The sequence below is a fragment of the Apus apus genome, chromosome 16, assembly GCF_020740795.1.
Source record: "Apus apus isolate bApuApu2 chromosome 16, bApuApu2.pri.cur, whole genome shotgun sequence".
NCBI classification, from domain to species: domain Eukaryota; kingdom Metazoa; phylum Chordata; class Aves; order Apodiformes; family Apodidae; genus Apus; species Apus apus.
Window position 1 is genome coordinate 2727468 of NC_067297.1, and position 19281 is coordinate 2746748.

A 19281-nucleotide genomic window follows, 5' to 3' on the forward strand; every position below is an offset into this window, starting at 1 on the left:
TTTTCTATCATCATCCCCTTGGCCCTGTGACTTTTTTCTTTCCTTTGATTTTTTTATTTTTATTTCCCTTCCCTGTCTTTGCACTGTGTGTAACATTTCATTACTTGCCTTAACCTACTCTTCAAAGGGAAGGAAAAGGAAGCTGTCAAACTTGACATCTTATGTAGTCTTAATTCTAAAGGTAGTGTTACTTTCACCAGTCCTCTCTTCATATTTGATTTTATGTCAGTTTCTCATTATTATTTTCCCTGGTGTGATTCTTATGATATGGACTAATGCACTGGACAAATGAGAAATTTAATGATACTGGAAACATTTCTCTCTTACTTGGTAATGCAAAATAATTCCAACAGATTCACTTTACGTTCATCATCTATTCCCCCATAACTTGAGATGTACTTGCTTGTTGTCACTTTGGAGGGTAAGGGATGGGGACTATTCCATGAAATGTGAAGCATCACCATAAACTAAATCAACCCTTCTGTCTCTGTACAAGTATTGATAGATTGGGAAGGAGGGAACTTGCTCCACAGTAGAGTTTGCAAAAGGAACACCTGGGTTGTGCTTGACCTAAACAGTAAAAATGCCCAGAGTTTTCATGAATTCCTCTTTGAATGTGGGGAGAGGGAGGCATTGCTTGATCTTCCTCTTCCAAGAACCAAGGCTCAAGTATCTGCACATATTGCATGGGTGGCAGGTTCAGAATATGAGGGATATCTGCTTGCTTTCCCACATCTCAAAACAGGGCTACACAAATGGTTTTTGTCTTTATTCCATCTATGCTGGAATACACTGATAACAAAGCTGGGAACAAAAAAGAGCATAGTTTTTAGTTCTTCGAGAGTTGGTGGAAATATTACTTTAGTGATAGACCAGTTTCTTGTTTGAGATCTTGTAAGCCTGATTTTTTATCTCTGACACATTCCTTCAGTATGCCGTCTGATTTCTTCAGCTCAGGAATGTCTTGAGTTCAGGATATGTTACTTCTTTCTCTATGTCTTGACTTTAGAAAATACGTAGAGGTGTGTTTAGTGATAGCTACCGGCAAGGGTGAAATCAGTTCAGGGCTGATGAGCTCTCTTGGCTCCAAATGTCACCAGGGAAGTTGTGGGGCCCTCAGCACCTCAGTGGCGTCCAGTGCTATGGATGGAGATCAGGCCCTAAGGTAACAGGGTGATGAAAAGCACTTTCAGAAATACTGACACACAGACAGATAAAAGAAGATGCAGTAATAATGTGTAGAAATAAATCCTTCTCATTTGATCTTTGGAGTTTCTTGATTTTCTCAGTATAAATTTCTAAAGTCATCCATGAGCTCATATCCACTATTTTTAACAGCCTTACCAAATGTTACTAAAAGAAATGGATTCATGCATTTATTTTAAAGGCACCCGATTAGGCACTATCTTTATTTAGATTAAAATACTCTCCCACAATGTTTGCAGTACAATATTTGTGGTACTGGCATGTGCAGCACTGGCCAGAGAATGAAACTGGCTGGAAATTCCCTCATCTGCTTTTGTTACTGGAGAGGATGTCAATGCAAATGACGAAGAAGTCAGACTGGTGAGAGAAAAAGTAGTAGGTTTTGGGTTTTATTCCCCTTTTACTAACATAAATTACAGGCACGGGGAATGACATTTGTGGTTTTAATACAAGATTTTAAAGTAGGCTGTGTCCCTTCAAAGCAAATATGAGCTCATAAATACTGTGAGATTAGAGGTAAGGAGGCCCGACGTGGCAAAGGCTCAGGGTTTATGGCATTCCTCAAGACGTACAGCATGAGATGTTTTGTGACCTGGCTTTTATGAAGATCAAAAGGCTTAAAACTGTTGAGAAGAAGATTTTCACATCATCTAGGGGGAGACACCAAGTTGTCAAATGGGAGGAGGCTCTTTGAAGTGTGGAGATAAGGACCTTTCTACCCTTCAGTCATGTAGGAAAGCCATTTCCAGCCAGCAGAGGAACGTCTCGTACAGCTGGACTCACTGTGCCCAGGTAATTCTTAGTTGATTCAGGTAAGCAGCTCAGCCAAATTATAAACAGAACCAAAACTGAATGTTTGAAGAGGATTAAAAGGACTGGGAAAATTTAGAAATTAATATATTGGGGGAGGTGGGAATTATACTTGGATGTGTTAATATCTGCCTGTAGTGCAGGACCAACCAGCCCGAGTCAAAGCACCTGTTCTGGGGAGTTGGAATAACTAGTATACTCCTACACATGGTATCTCAGCCTTGTATCTGAGTGTGGAGGAGCAGGTGAGAATGCTCATAAAGAGCTTCTGGGTGGGAAAAGGGTGAAGAGAGACAGAAGATAGGCTCACACCTCTGCTTTCTGAACCAGGAAGCAGATTCAGTGCAGGGAAAGGAGGAAGGAAGCAATCCACTGCTGCTGTGGGTTGGGAATAGTTTGCCACTGGTAGGAAATAGTTGTGGAAGAAGCATTTTGTGGGAAAGCTCCTGCTAAAGCCAGGGCAGCTGCCCAGCACTACTTTTCAGACTGTCCCAGAGCTCACTGTCTAGCATAAACAAATACACATTTGTTTATTCCCTTTTCAGATTCCTCAGACTGGTTGGCATTGGCAGCTGGGATACCATGATGCCTTGAGAAGTTCCTCTACACAGCATCTGTCATGTAAGCAAAAGCTGTGAGCACTGAAAATCTTCCCAAAGGTGGATTCTCCTGAGCTGGTAAGAATAATTTCTGGTAACATTTATAGAAGTTTAAATGGCATCTAGACAAGATAAATATCCATTATATTTTGTTGTCTTTGTGCTGAACTAAGGATACATTTACTTCAGTTCTATGACTTTTTAAAAGAAAACAGCTAAACAAGATGTAAGAATAATAAAAATTGGTGACAGATAACTGTTTGATACATGTGTTTCCTCTGGAATAAGCTCAGTCTCTTGGCTGACAATAAGATGGTAGTTGTCCTTAGCCAACATCTTGAAAGCTGAAGGTGAAAACAGAACAGTAGGAATCACGTGGCCTTGTACTTCATGTCCAAGAACTGAATTCTCTTCACAGCAACATCATTTTAAAAAAATCGTGTTCTAATTATCACAGTTCTTGTAGATACTCTGGTCAGAAGTACTTCAATGGTTTGGTTTCTATCAGAAAATGTAATCTTGGCAAAACTGGAATGGTTGAGGAATCGCAATGATTTGGCTCTTTCTGTTTTTCTTCAGAGGAATATTGGAGAGAAGAGCCTGGCCAAGTTGAAGCCATAGGTTTTATTTAGGTGATCTTTTTCTTTCCAAATGACTTCTTGCTTTTTTCTTCAATTTCTAGTAGTGTTTAGTGAAGCATAAGACATTTCCAACATGTTTCAGTGGGTACAAAACTGTATTATAGAGGGAATATTGAGATTTCTTGAGTTCTTTTCCAAAGTAAGACGTAAGGAATTCATGAAAGTATGAATTTATGTACCAAAAGGAACTTGTGTTCTTTTCCTCAGCCCATCAGTGCTGTTACACCCACAGACTGAGCCCTGCATGGTTCATAAATATCCTAGAAGTAGTGCTGCAGAAGGAGCTCCCTGTTTTTCTCAGCAAGGTTGTCTTTTTCTTTCCTCCTGACTATTCAGGTTTCCCTTGTCATTCTTCTTACAGCACCAATTTCCCAGACACCAGAGCAGAGAGAACTGTGTTGTCAACTTTCCACTCACCAGTGTAATGAATAGGATCCTGCACTAACGGGCCCACGGGTCTGATTCAGCAAGGAAATTACTGTGTCCCTGTGTCCTTTTAATTGTAGGGTTTCAAACCCAAGCATGGAGGCACACATAAATTATTACATTGTCATTTAATCTGGAGTCAGTCCAGCATGAACCCTGAATGCCTGGAGCTGGTCCAGCTGAGTGGCAGGAACAAGGCTGAGAGTCCTGGTAAACACCACATGATTTCTCGTATTTGCAGGGCATCTGTTTTGCCTGCCCTTGCAGTACCTTTGTCTGCTCTGAAGAAGCTCCTGGGTGACTGGTGATTTTATTACAGCCTGGCACATTCCTGGGTAAGCCGTTGGGCTTGTCAGCATGCTCCCAGAAGAAAAGCTTCAGTGAAAAAACCTTGCTCTGGGCTTTGAAATCTGAACTGCAGCCAGTTCCAGCTGAGGGATGTGACAGTCGCCTTGTGCTGTGAAGTTGCCATCTGAACAATGACACTGTTGTGTGGTTTGAAAAGACACCAAGCAATGAAAAGGATGAGTGTCTGTCATATATGCGACTGGCTAGGTATCAGTTAGCAAGCAATCCAGGCCCTTGGCCTTTCCTCAAATGGTGTTTCTCAAATCCACATTTAGAGATGTTTGGAGGGGACACATATGCATCCCAAGTTTTCTTTTTTTACAAGCTCTATTTTGCTAGACCATCTGGTCATGCCTTTGAAAGCTATGCCTTATTAAATAGTCCTGGGAACTCAAGAAGGAAAGTCACAGGAGAGGAACAGGGAGGGGGATCTCTGAGAGATGCGTTTTTCCTTAATAAAATAATAGTCTAAAAGGAGATCACAGCTTGTAAGAACCAGTGAGATCCTGCTGCTGATACTCACTGCAAAACTTTTTCTCAGGGCTGTGCTTCACACCCTAGAGCCCAGCTGCATTGTGCATGTGCTGCACAGCTCTCTCAAAGTCAAATGGGCCACAAGACAGGGGTGAGTATTTTTCTGTATTCATCCAAATTACAACATCCCATCTTTTGTTCTCCATTTGTTGGGACAAACAGCTGGTCTCTTATTATTGACTATTGGCCACTCCTCTAAGGCCCCTGCTGAAGTCACTGCACTAGACCTTAGCTTGCTCATTCTGTGAAATGTTTGAATAAACAAGATGGTGGATGGTGAGGGGAGGAGAGAAACACTTGTAGGTGTTCTGTCTCTTTTGCAGGTGGGGAGCTGAGGGCTGGAAAATTAACAACTTTCCCTGAGTCTGAAAAAGAGGTGGTGGTAGAATCAAGCCAGCAACTCACTCTTCTCCATTTCAAGACAGAAAGATCCTTTTTAGCCATGTTTTTCTATGACAGATGAAATACCTACCCCAAAGGGTGGCTGAGAAGTGGTTGTTTTAAAGATGAACAGTATTTATGAAAGAAGTCCTGCTGTCCTTGGTTTTGCTTCTGCACAGTCATATTGCAGGGTGAGGACTTCTGTTTTTCCACCAGGAACTTCAGTGCACCTCAGACATCTCAGATTTACTGTTTGTGAGTTTTTTCTTGGAGTCTTCCTGCAGGTCCCACCTGAGGTACTGCTCCAACAAGCTGAAATCCTGGGAAAGTGTCTGAAGCATTGAAATCCCACGAGGAAAAAACTATGGGCTGGACAAAGAGGGCATATTCAGGATGCCAAAGACAGATAGATAAAGCTCCAGTAGACTTAGTTATCCAGACTTGCAGGTACAGATTTAGAGTAACCCTGGCTTTTGGGCACCCCACCTGAGATTCATTAGGGCTGATCTTCAGGATTCCCATGGGAATTGGGCATCTAAGACTCTTTTTTTTGGGGTCTAGATGTTGAGAAACTTATGGCCTTATAATGAACCTTGTATTGTCATCTTATCCTGTGGAGAGTAAGTTGACTAACAAACTTCAGGAATTTACTGTGTGCTTCGTCCTAGCATAAACATGATCATGCCCAAGCCAGGGATATAAAGGCCACCAGTCCTTTGACTTTGTCTAAATAGTGGGCTTCACATGGACAGTGAGAAAACCCTGTTATGTTTGTGTTCTCAGAAGGAATAGAAATCCTTTACATCTGGGGACAGGGAAGCATAGTTAGTGGAAAGGGTTGGGTGACTTTGGAGCCAGGTTAAACCAAAACTACTAGCAACGGGTTTTCCTTATGCCTGCAGATTTTGGATGAAAGGAACCAGCACCCTGCTGGGTGGGACAGCTTGGTGTAACCCACTGGTGACTGGGAGGTAGAAATAGAGCAAAAGTAGGAGTTCACTTTTTCTCCAAAGAAAAAGAAATCATTCAGATCAGCAGAAGTGTAGCCCCAGACATGAAGACACCAGCTTCACTTCTTTGCCCTGCTCTCTATTTACTGGATGGATGTGGCAAGCCTCTTTACCAGTCCTGTCTGTTACAGGCTACAGAAATTTTCATCTGTCCAACACTGCAGTGTTTAAGAAGCAATACAAATACTATTTTTTAGTCAAGACTGCAGTGAAAAAGCTGGTGTTGTAAGATGAAGCATCCCTGTCAAGGCTACACCTCGTTCCAAGAGGCTGTCCATACCCATTTCCCATGGGTTAGGAGAATGCTATTGCAATTCTTCATGAGATCTTTCTTACACAAGCTACAAACCTTGAAAAATCTTTCATTCCCTTTGTTCAGACTAAGAGCAGATGTTGGGAGAGGATCCAGGCCCTGTGTATTACACTTAGAAGAAGACCATATGTATAAATCCTGTTTCTTTCTACAGCTGCAATGTAGTGTGTATACACCTTATTATCAGAGAGAGATCCAGAGCACAGGGGAAGGTATAAAGTAACCAGAATAATGAGGGATCTTGGGAGATTTTTTTGCTGTTCAGAAAAGTTGAAAGAATTTTACATGGAAAGCCAAACTTAGGAGGAAAAGGACAGGGGTGAGGAAGGAGGAACCATTTTAAGTATAAAAATGTCTGAAGGGAATAAGGAAGTGAGAGGTTTCTAGGCTATATGAGCTAGTGTCATGTGCAAGGATGAGAGAGCCTTGATTTAGGCTAGAGACGAGCCAGCAGGCAAGGAATTTGTTCCAGACAGAGTCCTTCATAGATCCTGCATGCTACTATAGCTAACAATCATGTCAATAGGGTTTAAAAGGTGCTTCAGAGGAATTGGGAAGCAAAGACAAATAAGGTGGGTGGCTGAGGGAGGAATGGAAAGTCCAGTGGTTACTGAGTGAGGCTTGAGTGTGATGAAAATCCTGGCTGTGCTCCAGTACAAGATTTCCTATCACATTAATTATATGGCAACAGGCTCCAGGGCTTTCTGTGATACAGACTTTGTGTATCAGAAACTCTACACAGTCATCAGTGGTGGGAGTGATAAGACAGGCTTGCTGTGTTGTCTCCAAGCCTTCCACTAGGATGCCCTCAGAGATGGAGCCCCAGAGTCCTTGGTGCTGTTCCCTTTGTGCACGTGAGCTGAAGGTGAATGGTTTGTGGGGGATGAGGAATAATCAGCGCTTGGAAATGTCATGTTTCTCTCAAAAATTAGCTCCATCCCCTTTCCTTTTGCTAAAACACATATCCCCTTGGATGGCATTTTTGTGACACTAACAGGTGTTCTTTGAAAAATGTTTCTTATCTGAAAATACAATTACCTAAACGTGAATGAAGATGCTGGGAATATTGTGATGCTGTTACTTTGTTGTGGGCAGAACTCTTGACAGGCATGTCCTGAAATTGTATCTGTTCAAGCCAGTAGGAATGGCAGCTGCCAGTAGTGATCAGGGTTTCCTGCTACCTGGAACCCCAAAACCTAAAGAGAATAGATGACAGAGTCCATCAGATTTATTCCTTATGCCTGACTTGCACTAAGCCCCAAGTACCTCCTGTGATCAGTCATTTCTTCTGTTCTGGCCAAAAGGATTGGCCAGAAATTCCCTCTAGGGACTATCACCACCTGTCTCCTGGATTCCTCTGGACCTTGTTTTCCTCATTGGGTAGTTATATCAGCTGGTCTGAGGGATGCTGATGTAAATGGGAATAGTAGCCTTTGCTTCTTGCTGTTACAAGGGATAATTTGCTCTTTTGAGCTCTCCTCCTAGCCATGGGAAAGGAATTGAGGTGAAGACTCTCTTTTTTTCCCCTCCAGCAAAGAAGTTTTTCCCTTCCAGCTGAGTACACTGGGTGGCAAATGCCTCTGCGACCATGGAAGGATAGAAAATCAGCATGAAAGAAGTGAGGTCTGAGAAAGAGAAGTAGCAGCAGGTTTAAGGCTATCCTGAGCAACAGGGAAACAAAAGCAAAAGCCCCAAAATACTGACAAAAAGAAAATAAAAGGAAAGAGGGAGGAGCTGCCCCAGCATGGTCTTGTGGCATAGAAGGAGAGTCTGATGCTGTGTTTTCCAGTCCTGACTGCACCACAGTTGCTTTCTGTAACCTGGGTATGAGGTAGATGAGGTAGAGTGTCTCCAAGTAATGGCTAAGTAACCTTGCTGGTTTCTGTAATGGGGGAAGACAAGAGTGTCACAGCCACCCTTCTCTGGAAAAGGGTGCACTGCAGTGGGCGTACACCCGGTTTGCCTTGGACCTGGGATGTGAAGACTGTAAGGCCTGTTTTTTGCTGAGACAATTGGGGTAGGAAGGAGATTGGGTTTTAAACCTCCTTTATCACTACAAAGTGTGGAGGTGTAAGTTGGGGAGGACAGAAAACTGTTGGAGCCTTCCTCATTGTGACCACACCACTAGGGTTCTCCTTTGTGCTGGAGGTGAAGACTAAAGCTTTGTGCTGACAAAGGGACTCCTTAAATCAGGAAACAGTCTCAGTAGGCTGATTTCAGAGACTTTTTTTCTGACAAAAAGTATATGAAAGACTTGAGAATCAGGTCCATTCTGGAATACCCATGTGCCTTTCCCAGCCTTGTGACACATTGGCTGTGAAGATGCAGATCATCCTCTACTTCTGCCTCCTCTAGTATGGCCAAAGCAGTTAAGCCTCCTGGTCCCTCTCCCCTCCCCCCAAAAGGCTCTTCTCAGCCTCGTCCTCCTCTCTCCAAAGCTGTGTGTTTGAAATGATATCTATTTCTCTTTGTGACAGCACACCATGACTGCTGCCTTGACATTCTCCCAAGCTGACACCCCGACCGGTGTGACACTGATGCCTTTGGGCAGAAATCAGAGCCGGTTTGCTCTGCGCTCCGTGGAGCCGCGACGCCTCTAGCGCCTCCGAGAGCCCCCAGTGCCCTGGTGGGAAAATGGAGCCAGCACGTGAGCCCCAAACAAACTCCATTATCACTCACTGATCCTGCTACCCGTTGTCAGTTTTAAATGTTCACATTGACGTGGGTTTTCCCCTTCCTTTGAAAAATGTTCTCTCCTTTCTTCCCTTAGCTGTGAGAGGATGGTTTCCTGTTTCTCCCCTGGTTGCAGAGTCTTTGGGGAGCTGGGCTTTCATGAGCTGGAGAAGGAGCACACAAGCATCTGATCAGCCCTTATTAGTGTTGAGAAAGATATAATAGTTCCTGGCTTCTGGGACCATTACCTGTCATTTGGTTTTATTAAGGCGGTGATGAGAAAGTTTAAAATTAAAGGCTTTGTAAATTGGATTCCAGTTTGAAAGGGAGGCACCTACCAGGAAGTCAGCACTGAAGCTTGCAGATGGGCCACTGGGAACAGCACCAGGCCAGCATTTCTCTACAGCTGGTTTCACAAAGATCCTGTGGTGAGGCATGGAGGGGAGGGGGCTTCTAGCAAAGCCCCGGGGTATCCAGAAATCTCCAGCTCTGTGAACCATAGAATCCTTCCTTTGCCTGGCTGCTCATGTTCAGACCTCCAGCTGCTGTTCAAGAGGAAGGGTGGTCTTCTGGCTGAGTCTTTACCCAGTGCTGTGAGTTCTGATTCAGCTGAAATGACAGCAGGCAAGTCATTTCATCCCCTCATGGTTTGTTTCCTGATTTATAATGAGGAGGAGCTAGTGTTGGTATTGATTTATTTTTTTTCTTACCTGCTGCCTGTTTTAGGTAGCCAGTTTTTGAGACAGGGACAGTCCTTGACTCTTGTGCATACAACAAAAGCTCCAACTCCTTTGAGTCTTCAAGGCAAAAATCAAGACATTTGTTACGTCCCTCATGGAAATCACAGAAAATGGATGAGCCACCTAGTTAAGAGAAACATCTCATTCTTAGGACTTGTAACATTGTAGTGGTCTCTGCTTTCGAGACTTGTCTTTGAATTAGCCCTCCAAACACACTTGGAAGTTAAATACCCCAACTGCAATAAAACAATCCAGCTAATTACAGTGTGACAAGGGGAGCTTAGGGGCCAATCACAACAAAGAGCTGCTGTCACTTCGGTTTTCTCAGTTGGATAAAGGCCTCATGGTGACATTGCTCTGATGAGAAGCAACATGAACCAGTGCTAGGAAGTACAGGCTGGGAATCAGAATTCCTGGTTATTCTGTCTCAATTTGTCTTTCACTTGAGTGACATGGGAGAAGTCACCTGAGGTCAGACTTGTAAGGTTGACTCGTGCCCGTCTTTGCATTGTTGAATACACGAATGGTGCTTGTTTGGCTTTGCATTAAGATTTAGGGTTAAGGTTTTGTGTCTGAGAGGCAGAGTGCAGTGCTCCACCACAGCATGGGCCTGATCCAGTTAATAATAGATTGAGAAATTAAGTGTTTATCTCCTGAAGGCAGAAAGACACAAAAAGTCTGGCTCCATCCCCCTGAGACCCTCTGTAGATACTGATCTGTGCTGATGAGATCTCCCCTCAGTGTGCTCTTCTCCAGCTGAACAGCCCCAGCACTCTCAGCCATTCCTCACAGGGCAGGTGCTCTGTCCACTCTTCATCTTTGTGGCCCTGTGCTGGACTTTCTTGACTTTAGCTGATTACCATGTTCCCTTGAATGAGGAGTGATGCCTCTCCCAAGTTTCTCTGCTAGCGTGGTGAGAGAACTGATGGAGGAGCTATTCAGTGGTTACTGACATCATTCCCGTGTCTCCAGCCATGTTCTTGACCGCAAGGCTTTCAGAAGGTAATCTGGGGAGATTGTATCAAATGTAAAATGTTCCTAGACATTACTGGAGCCATGATGTAATGAACCAAGGTTTTGTTTTTTAAATTCCACTTTGCTGAAAAACCACAGGCCCCAAAAAATTGTTCCAGAGAAGCTGGGGAGTTTTAAGAAGGAGGCTGAGATCTCGTGTTGGGCTGAACCATTCTGTGCTGCAGTGCTAGGAGAAAGAGTTTCCATCTAAGTCCCATGTTGCTGGCTTGGATGGGTCTGGACTGAACCTCTTGTATGGAAAAGAGCCTCTTTACAACAACCACTCCCTTGTTCCTGCTGCTGAGATAGGAGGTGCTGCCAAAGAAGAAGGCAGCACGACCAGGCCTACATTGTACCTGGCTGCTCCGAGTTTGTTGTGTGTTTGGAGCTTTGGGATTTGTTGCACTTGTGGCTGTTCCCATTTTTGTGAAGACAATTCCAGCCCAAAATCTTGCCTTATCTGTGCTGGGGCTGAGAACCTAGTTTCCAGTATCTTAGTGCTTTGAAAGACCTTTGAACCCTTTGTAGAGGGACAGTGACTCCTGAGTCATGTGTCTGTGAAAATCTTCCTGGCATATTTATATCTGTCAGACTAGGATGAGACTGTCCATGCTTTGATGCTTTGGATTTCAGTACCTGTTGAAATCCCCTGAACAAATGGTGCTATTAATTACGGGCCCTGGCTTTGATGAATGATGCATAGGGGACAAGATTTCATTTTGTCTAGGGGGAGGTAAGTGGGATGGGGCGTTTCTGAGTGTTCAGTGATGCAGGAGAGGTCCTGGGTGTTGCCTGATCAAGGGGAAGTTGCTTCCTCTCTCTAGAGTGCTGTAAAGTCAGTGTCAAGTCACTGTGGCATCTGGGTTATGTCACCTTCTGATGGGGCTACCTCTTTATATGTTGGATTTGCTCAGACAGAAAACAATTCAGCCCTTTTCCTAAAAAGCTTTTAGAATTACTCTAGGGGTTAAAAATAACCTTGTCCTAAATAGCTTCTGCCCCATCCCCAGGCTATTTTAAGACCAGAGCAATGATATTGGGGGTTCAGATTCTTACTCAGATGCAAGAGATGCTGGAAGGCCATGGGGTGTTCTAAGGGAAGATTCACATCCTTTTGAAATTCCCAGATCTGTGACCTGGAGTCTTACAAAAGCTGTTTGTATGACAAGGTCATATACCACCTGAAGTGGTGAAAAAATGCTTTTTCCACAGCTTTGATTTAGTAGTTAGCTAAATTAATTTCTAATTTATGTGTATCATTATGTTTTGGTGCTGTGTGGTCGTGTTTATACCAAAAAGTTCAACTAAGTTTGGGCAGCTGAAACTTTGGTTCTGTCCAGACAACACTACTTGTCATTTCAGTCTTAATTAATTACAGCCGTCTGAAAACATCTCTAGCTGGTTTTCACAAAAGGGTTCTGGATGGAGTAATGCAGTGTTAGAAGGCTTTTCTACTGCTTTTCTACTGCAGAGAACTGCTCTTGGTAGCAGGGCTACTAGGTAGTAGTTTTGTGAGATCCCAGCTGAATTGACTAGTGGAAAATAAGACTCTTCAAAAAGGAGAGGAAAAGAAGGGAAGTCAGAAGACAGTGCCACTTAAACTAAGGATAGTGGGAAGAGAGTATTCACTCCTTTTAAAGCACCCAAAATGACAAGGAACGAATTGGAGTGTGTGATGTTGAGTCGTGGCCAAGAGGAGTCTTAGCAAAGACAGAAGTCAGGATTTGATTTAATTTAAGTGAGTTCAGGTGTTCACACTGTAGGTGTTTACATTATTAAGTCATCCATATTCAGTTTAGTGATTCACCTCAGGATAATTTGAATCATGCCTTGGAAATTTCTATTATTATTAACTGTAAAGGTTTCCTAATGATACTGGCTCAGGTGAAGAAACCTTTACTGCAGACATCTACCTGTGTCAGAATTAGACCCAAGGTGTCAGGGAAACAGAACAAGTGTCAGGACCCAAGTGAGAGAGACTTCACTGCAGTAATAGGGCAAAAGCTTGTTCAACCAATATGGAGGTAGAGGGAAGACCTAAGTTCTGGGAAGGCAGAACTTGGAGAAGCAAAGACACATCTGGGAAAGCAGAAGTTCAAGAGTGAAGGTCAAGTGAACAGGATATGCACAGAGAAGTGGGAAAGAGAAAGGGTTTTCATATCTGTTCTAGTTTGGAACAAGCACATGCTTGATATAGCAGGGAAAGATCAGTCATAGGAGAACCTGATTTTTGTATTCTCCCTTAAGCCCTCTGCACGTGCCTCCTGGTGGAGATCAGGTACTGAGCTGGGTTGATTTTTTGGTCTGGCCCAGCTTGGCATTTCTTATTCTTGTTCTAAATACTTCTGCACCTTCTTGCCCTTGTGATGATGCTTGAAGATTACACTGGGTTTTGGTGTTTGCCTGGTTTTGTGTCCTGCCTGCACACATTGACACGTAGCATATGGCTGTGATGCAGCTACATGTCAGTGGTCAGATGCCATTTCTACATATATGTAGGATTAAAAGGATATGACCCTTGTGCCTTGTTTTTTCACAGAATGTGCAATGGCCCAGTGGTCTTACTTTGTTTAGTGCTTCCCAGACTCCAAAAATACAGAGCAGGGCATAAACTCCAGAAATGTGTTTTCAAATAGACTGTGGAGCTGAGAATTGAAGACAAGTGTGAACCCTCTTCTGGCTCCTTCTTTCATTTGGGCATGCTTGTGCCATGTGTCAGTACAAACTGTTGAGACACCTGGAATGGGTTCACGTGAGTCCTTGGGTTTTGAATCACTGTGCATGGGAAATCCCACAGAACTCTGCTCATTTCACTGCCAGGCAGCTCATGCTTCCACGTGACAAAATAGAGACAGACCCTTTGCAAAGTGCAATGGAGGAGGATATTGTGATCCCAGATTATTCTCACAATAACATCAGCTGACTAGTTTAGCCCTCCAGCTCTTACGTCTACCACAGAAATATGGTGTTTAAAAACATCTACATGTTATTGCTTTGTTAGCTCAAGACAAAACCTGCTCCCATCCTCCTCAGTTTTACATGTGTTTTGTTCCAGTGATCCAGTTTCTGTGTGGCATTCACCATCATCACACTTGAGTCTTCCCAGCTGAGGATCTATTTCATACCCTTCAACTGAAAGACACCTGACTTAGGTGAGTACACACCTCAGACTCAGCTGTGCAAGGCATTTAAACATATTCTTGCCTGAAACTGGGCCTAAGAGTGGGTGACTACAAGGCCTTTTGACAGGGAGTTGCAGTGAGAGGACAAGGGCTAATGGATTTAAACTGGAAGAGGGGAGATTTAGGTTAGACATTAGGGGGAAGTTCTTTAGTGTGAGGGTAGTGAGACCCTGGCCCAGGTTGCCCAAGGAAGCTGTGGCTGCCCCATCCCTGGAAGCGTTGAAGGGCAGGTTGGATGGGGCTTGGAGCAACCTGGGCTGGTGGGAGGTGTCCCTGCCTACACAGGGGGTTGGATCTAGACGATCTTTAAGGTCCCTTCCAACTCAAACTATTCTATGTTTCTGTGACACTTGGCACTGAGGGGGTACAGGAAATGAATGCTCTGTGAAAAACATGTAAAATGAAGGTAGTTTTTAAACTTGAAGCCAATGTTTGCTACATTTTTCTGTGGTTATAGGACAGCTGTCTGACCTCCTCACCTAATTTGCAAATAATCTTGTCAGGACAAATTAGTCCATGCTGAGCCTGTGTTGTTGAGACTAGATGGTTATCAGGACCTGCACAAGTGAATTTTAAGGTAGTTCTGATATCTGAAGTGCAGTTTAGTCACAGGGGTAGTTACTGCAGAACAGAGAGATGCTTTTTTGTCAGACAGAACATTTACACAAAAACCCTCTTCTACAGAAACCTAGAATTAATTGTCATCTTATCTGGTTTCTTTCAGGCCATTTTTGCTACAGGGGTGAGTGTTGAAAATAAAGATTTAAACTACATTTGGAACTGCAGCTCTGAACACTGTGAACTGCTTAATTCATCTTAATAGAGGTGTTCACTCTGAACCTGAAAAGCTTTTAGTTGAGATTTAGCCTGTGGTTTGATATTACAAATTGCTTGGTGGTAACATTGGTTTAAGACATTTCTGTCTCCTGGCCTCTTGTTCTTGCTGCTGTGCTGGCACAACTGCTCCTGTGGTTGGGAACCAGATGGGAGGAACCATCCAATTTGGCCAAAAAAAATTATAATGTTTACTGTGTTTGTTTGTTTGTTTGTTTAAAGCAGGAGAAGTTCCTCCCTCTGGTTCAGCTCCTGGTCACACAGAGTTTTCCCAGCACCAAACAGTGGAAAGTGCACTTTGGCATGGAGGGGAAATGAGCAATGGAGGGTGAAAGGTGAGCAGCAATTACTGATTCTGGTAATGCCACAGTGTACTTTTTCATATCAGATCATGATCTGGAACTGATCTCAACGTGTGAAAAATGCTCAAACCCTTTAAAATTGTTGCTCTCCATCTTTGCTTTTAGGTGTCTTGGCAGACACTTCCAATTTGTGTCCTTATCTCAAGGTCTCCAGCTGTCTTCAGAGGCTTTTCCAGCATCATGAGTTTTGCAAGTTCAAAACCCTGGTATTGAAATTGCGTGAATGAACAGAAGAACTGGAGTTGAATGACAGTGTAAGTATCAGTTGTCACTGCAAAGAATGTTTCCTTCATTTCCATAATGAGTTAATTAAGAAAGAACCTGTTTCAATATAAATGAAAGAAAGGTTTCCACGGTGGCTTTCTCAAATTTAGAAGATCTTGTCATTTAAATCCAGTTTGCCATGGAACATAAAGATCATTTGCTACATACCACATCAAACCATCTGAGTCCAGAGGTACCATGAAGCATATGGTGAGGTACCTGGAAAAACAAACCAAAAAAAAGTCTATAAAAAGAACAGAAAGTGGGAAGTTAATCTCACTGGAAGTTTGCCACCCCACTCCCAGGAATGGAGTTGTCTGATAAATAAATTCCCTGCAAACATGAAAAAAACAAGCAAACCCAGAACAGTGGAATACCCAAATGATTTGTTTTACTTTGTTTAATGAATTATGATGGTTTTGATGAAATTTCCATTTGCAAATTTGAGTTGTGCTTGACAGGAAAAAAGAGCCTGTGAAAAAAAAAGCCTGTCTGCCTTCTGTCTGTCTGTCCCTCCACAAAACCCAAGTAGTTTCCAAGTAGTGCCTGCTGTACATGCTGCAAGTGAAACTTAACAAAGTCTCTTTGGCTGTAAATAGCCAGAGATCCAAATATTCTGGTGCACTGACACAGCTGAAAGTCTCAGATATGTCCACTGATTAACAGAACTTGTTAATGAAGCTGCTGGGCCCTGAGGTGTGGAGTTTGCTGCTGAGTTCACTGGGGAACTCCTGTGAGCCTGCATCCCTGGGTGACAGGCTGGGAGCCCCTTCTCCCTCTCCAGCATTTATTGCCTTGCCCAACACTGTGAAAAAGGATGGGTGGGAGAGAGGCATTTCTGCTTGGAATTCTTTGCAGTGCCACGCAGAGGGAAGCAGCTCAAGGGAATCCTGCACAGCAGAGGTTAATGTGACCCACATATAATTGTGTGAAGAGATGCCACTCTGCGCCTTTGTCAAAGAGGCTTCTTGTTACAGCCCCAGCTATCTAGTCCCCAGCCCCTTCAGCAAAGCACAGTTTTCTTGCATTAAATCACCACTGCTCCCTTGCCAGCTGCTTAGAGTTTGCACATTAAACAGAAGAGATATAGAATATATATTTATATCTTTTTAAAATGTGACAGATTGTCTTGTAACATATGTGGTATTGCCTTGAAATGAACTTACATGCATGTGATGGCCAAGCCAGCGGACCCTGGTGTGTGTGTGGTTTGTATTTTTTTTCCTTCTGTTGGAAATCTGAGAGGCTGGGACACTTGAGCTTTTCATGTTGCTTCTCCCTGAAATATTCATGACGAGTTGGCGACCTTGATTCTTTGATACCTGCCATTTATTTATGTGCCACTGACGATAACTGCTGCTAAGTACATATGTCAGTGACATGGTTGAGTGAGTTGGATGATAAGGAGAGGGAGGGCATCTGAGGGATGTGTAGGCTGGAATAAGATTACTTTATAAACTCTGAGGACATTTTAGGAGACTGCCATGCCATCTTTTCTCCCCTCCCCACTTGGTTTTCCTGACTAAAGCCTGTTTTCTTTGCTTCTTCTCCAGCTTTTTCTTCCGACTTGGAAATCTGCTAGTTTGCTGCTGCTTTTCTTAAAGATGATCATTGGCTCATTACCAAGTGAACTGCTAATGAATTAGTTGGTTACACTTACATTTTAAAGAAAAGAGATGCAAGTCTGGGGAGACCCAAGGAATTCTCAAGCGAGAAACAGATCCTCCTTGAAATGGACTCTGGGGAGTTGGTTAGATTATGTGGGGCATTTTGATACTCTGTAAAGGCAAGGAAAGAGGAGGGTTGAGTAAAGGAAGATAAAAAGAAGAGTAGGTAACCAGGTAAGCACCCCTGTCACATATATCCTTGTAAGTGGGAAATTGAAGCAGGCAAATCTCAGTGCTTTTGAGTGACTCCATTGTTTGGAAGGATTGTAACCTGCAAGGCACCAGGCATAAGGTTATGAGAGTGGGGGTAAATACATTACCAGAAGGAGCTACAGAAGTGATGAGATATATGGGGAAAGAGTTCCTAAGTGAAAATTAAACAAAATCCAACATGAACCAGTCTTCACTGAGGTCAGCAAAGTGTCAAAACAGAGAATTAGAGACACATTATTGATGAAGAAGTAAATGAGGTCCCTTTTGGTTATCTTCTCCTGAAGACAACTTTCCTTTTCTCGAAGAAGATATGTGGGAAAGAAAGAAGACACAAGGCTGGAATTAAAATTAAAAAGGCCTGAGATGCTTTTGCACATGCTTCTTGAACCGCAGCCGTTCTAGAGAGGCGGGAGATAAGGTGGCTTTGGGAATGCAGCTGAGTCCAGAGAGACATTTATTTAAGATTGATATCAAACCTTGGAATTGTGAGTGGGAGGTTTTCCTGGGGAAGGAACAGGATGTTGCCAGGAGGGAGGGTGGCTGGCTCGATGATTTATTGTAAGAGGTCAGTAGCAGGAAGTCACTGGAGATATGTGATGGTCTAAAATGCAGGCCAAGGAACCCGGGTGAGGACACTGGTTTATGCTCTAAGATTCTTGCTCCTCGAAATAGGGCCAACAAAGTGACTGGGTGGTCTAATTTAGGGTCATCCTTGGTGGTCCTGCATCCATGTGTTCTGGTCAGCTTTCTTGTCTGCATGTGTCTCTCTGTGCACAATGACCCATCTTGCTCTGGGGTCTGTTATGCAGGCTTGGACCATTAAAAAGAAATTCACTGCACTTGGAAGAGACATTTCAGGCCTTTCTTAGGGCAAGAAGTCATTTGGTGCTTACACAGATAATTGTGCACATGGGGGCATGAAGTAGTCATATTTATCATTAGGCTCCCCTCCTCCCTACAGGAAAATTCCCTGTGACACAAGAAATGAGAAGACTGGCAAGAGAAGAGGAGCCATGGCCGGGAATGACCTTTCAGGCCATAAACAGAACTGGAAAGCTCAGCTGGATGTAAAGCTTTAACTAGTTGTCAATCTGAAATCAGCAGCTCCACGTCAATGTAATGGCCCATTTATCTCGAGCAGGACGACTGCAGGCATCAGTGCTTTTTGGTACTGATGATTATAAGTAAATTATTGATTATCAGGCACAGCCATCTTCTGTCTAACATGCTTCTGAGTGTCATTTATGTGTGTTTTGCTGTCCTGTCTTCTGACCCAGTCCAAACCCAGAGTCCTCTTGTGTCAAGAACAGTTGTACTTCCTGAGAAGACAGATGCTGTCACAGAGAACCCTCAAGTTCTAACAGGCAGAGATGTGGAAGAAGGGATTTAGGCTCCCAGGGAAATGCAGCATGGTTGAGAAGGCAGCAGTGCTATGGAGTGAATAGGAGGATGCCCTTTGACTTCAGATGACCTTAAATGACTTACTGAAGTTCACACAGAAAATCTGGTGCTTGGGTACAGAGCTAAGTTCATATCTTCTTTTAATAGGGGTGAATATCTAGACAGTTCTCCAATATCCCTGTTCAGCTTCCCATTGTTGCAAACTTGGCTGTGTTGTGGTTGTTTTCAGTGCATTCAAACTCTGCTGCTGTGCTTTTGTTCCCTTCTGCATTTCTTCTGGCTGCCCTTGCTCATAATAGCTCAGATTAGATCTACACAAGGGGGTAACAGCTGAGCTTTTAATTCTGTCCTTTTATCTGGTGTCCTCCAGCTCGTGGTCCTGTTGTCCCTGCACAGCTTGGTATGTGGTGATGTTCACTCTCCTGCTTACATTCAGTGAATGATTTATCATGTGTTATCAGTAGGACTCTGTACAGTGTCCAGGGACAATGTTTTCTTCCATCTGGTTCCAAGCTGGTGGAACACCCTTCCATATGGTTTTCACATGTGGTTCTCCTAGTTCCTCCTTTCTACTTTTTTCCCTCTGAATTCATCATGATGCAGTTTGTCTAACAAGTACACTTTGTTTCATTTTATAATCACATGCATGAATTAAAACTTCAG

General features: G+C 43.4%; 2 long non-coding RNA genes across 2 annotated transcripts; both read left to right on the forward strand.

Annotated features, from left to right (window-relative positions):
- Nucleotides 1-1571: 1571 nt before the first annotated feature.
- LOC127391543 (uncharacterized) lies at nucleotides 1572-13841 on the forward strand. The gene is made up of 3 exons (XR_007891055.1): nucleotides 1572-1998; nucleotides 2562-2693; nucleotides 13751-13841. It is a non-coding gene; the product is annotated as an uncharacterized LOC127391543 (long non-coding RNA).
- Nucleotides 13842-14941: 1100 nt separating this feature from the next.
- On the forward strand, nucleotides 14942-18406 carry LOC127391542 (uncharacterized). Its single transcript, XR_007891054.1, has 3 exons — nucleotides 14942-15046; nucleotides 15179-15327; nucleotides 18179-18406. It is a non-coding gene; the product is annotated as an uncharacterized LOC127391542 (long non-coding RNA).
- The last annotated feature ends 875 nt before the right edge of the window (nucleotides 18407-19281 follow it).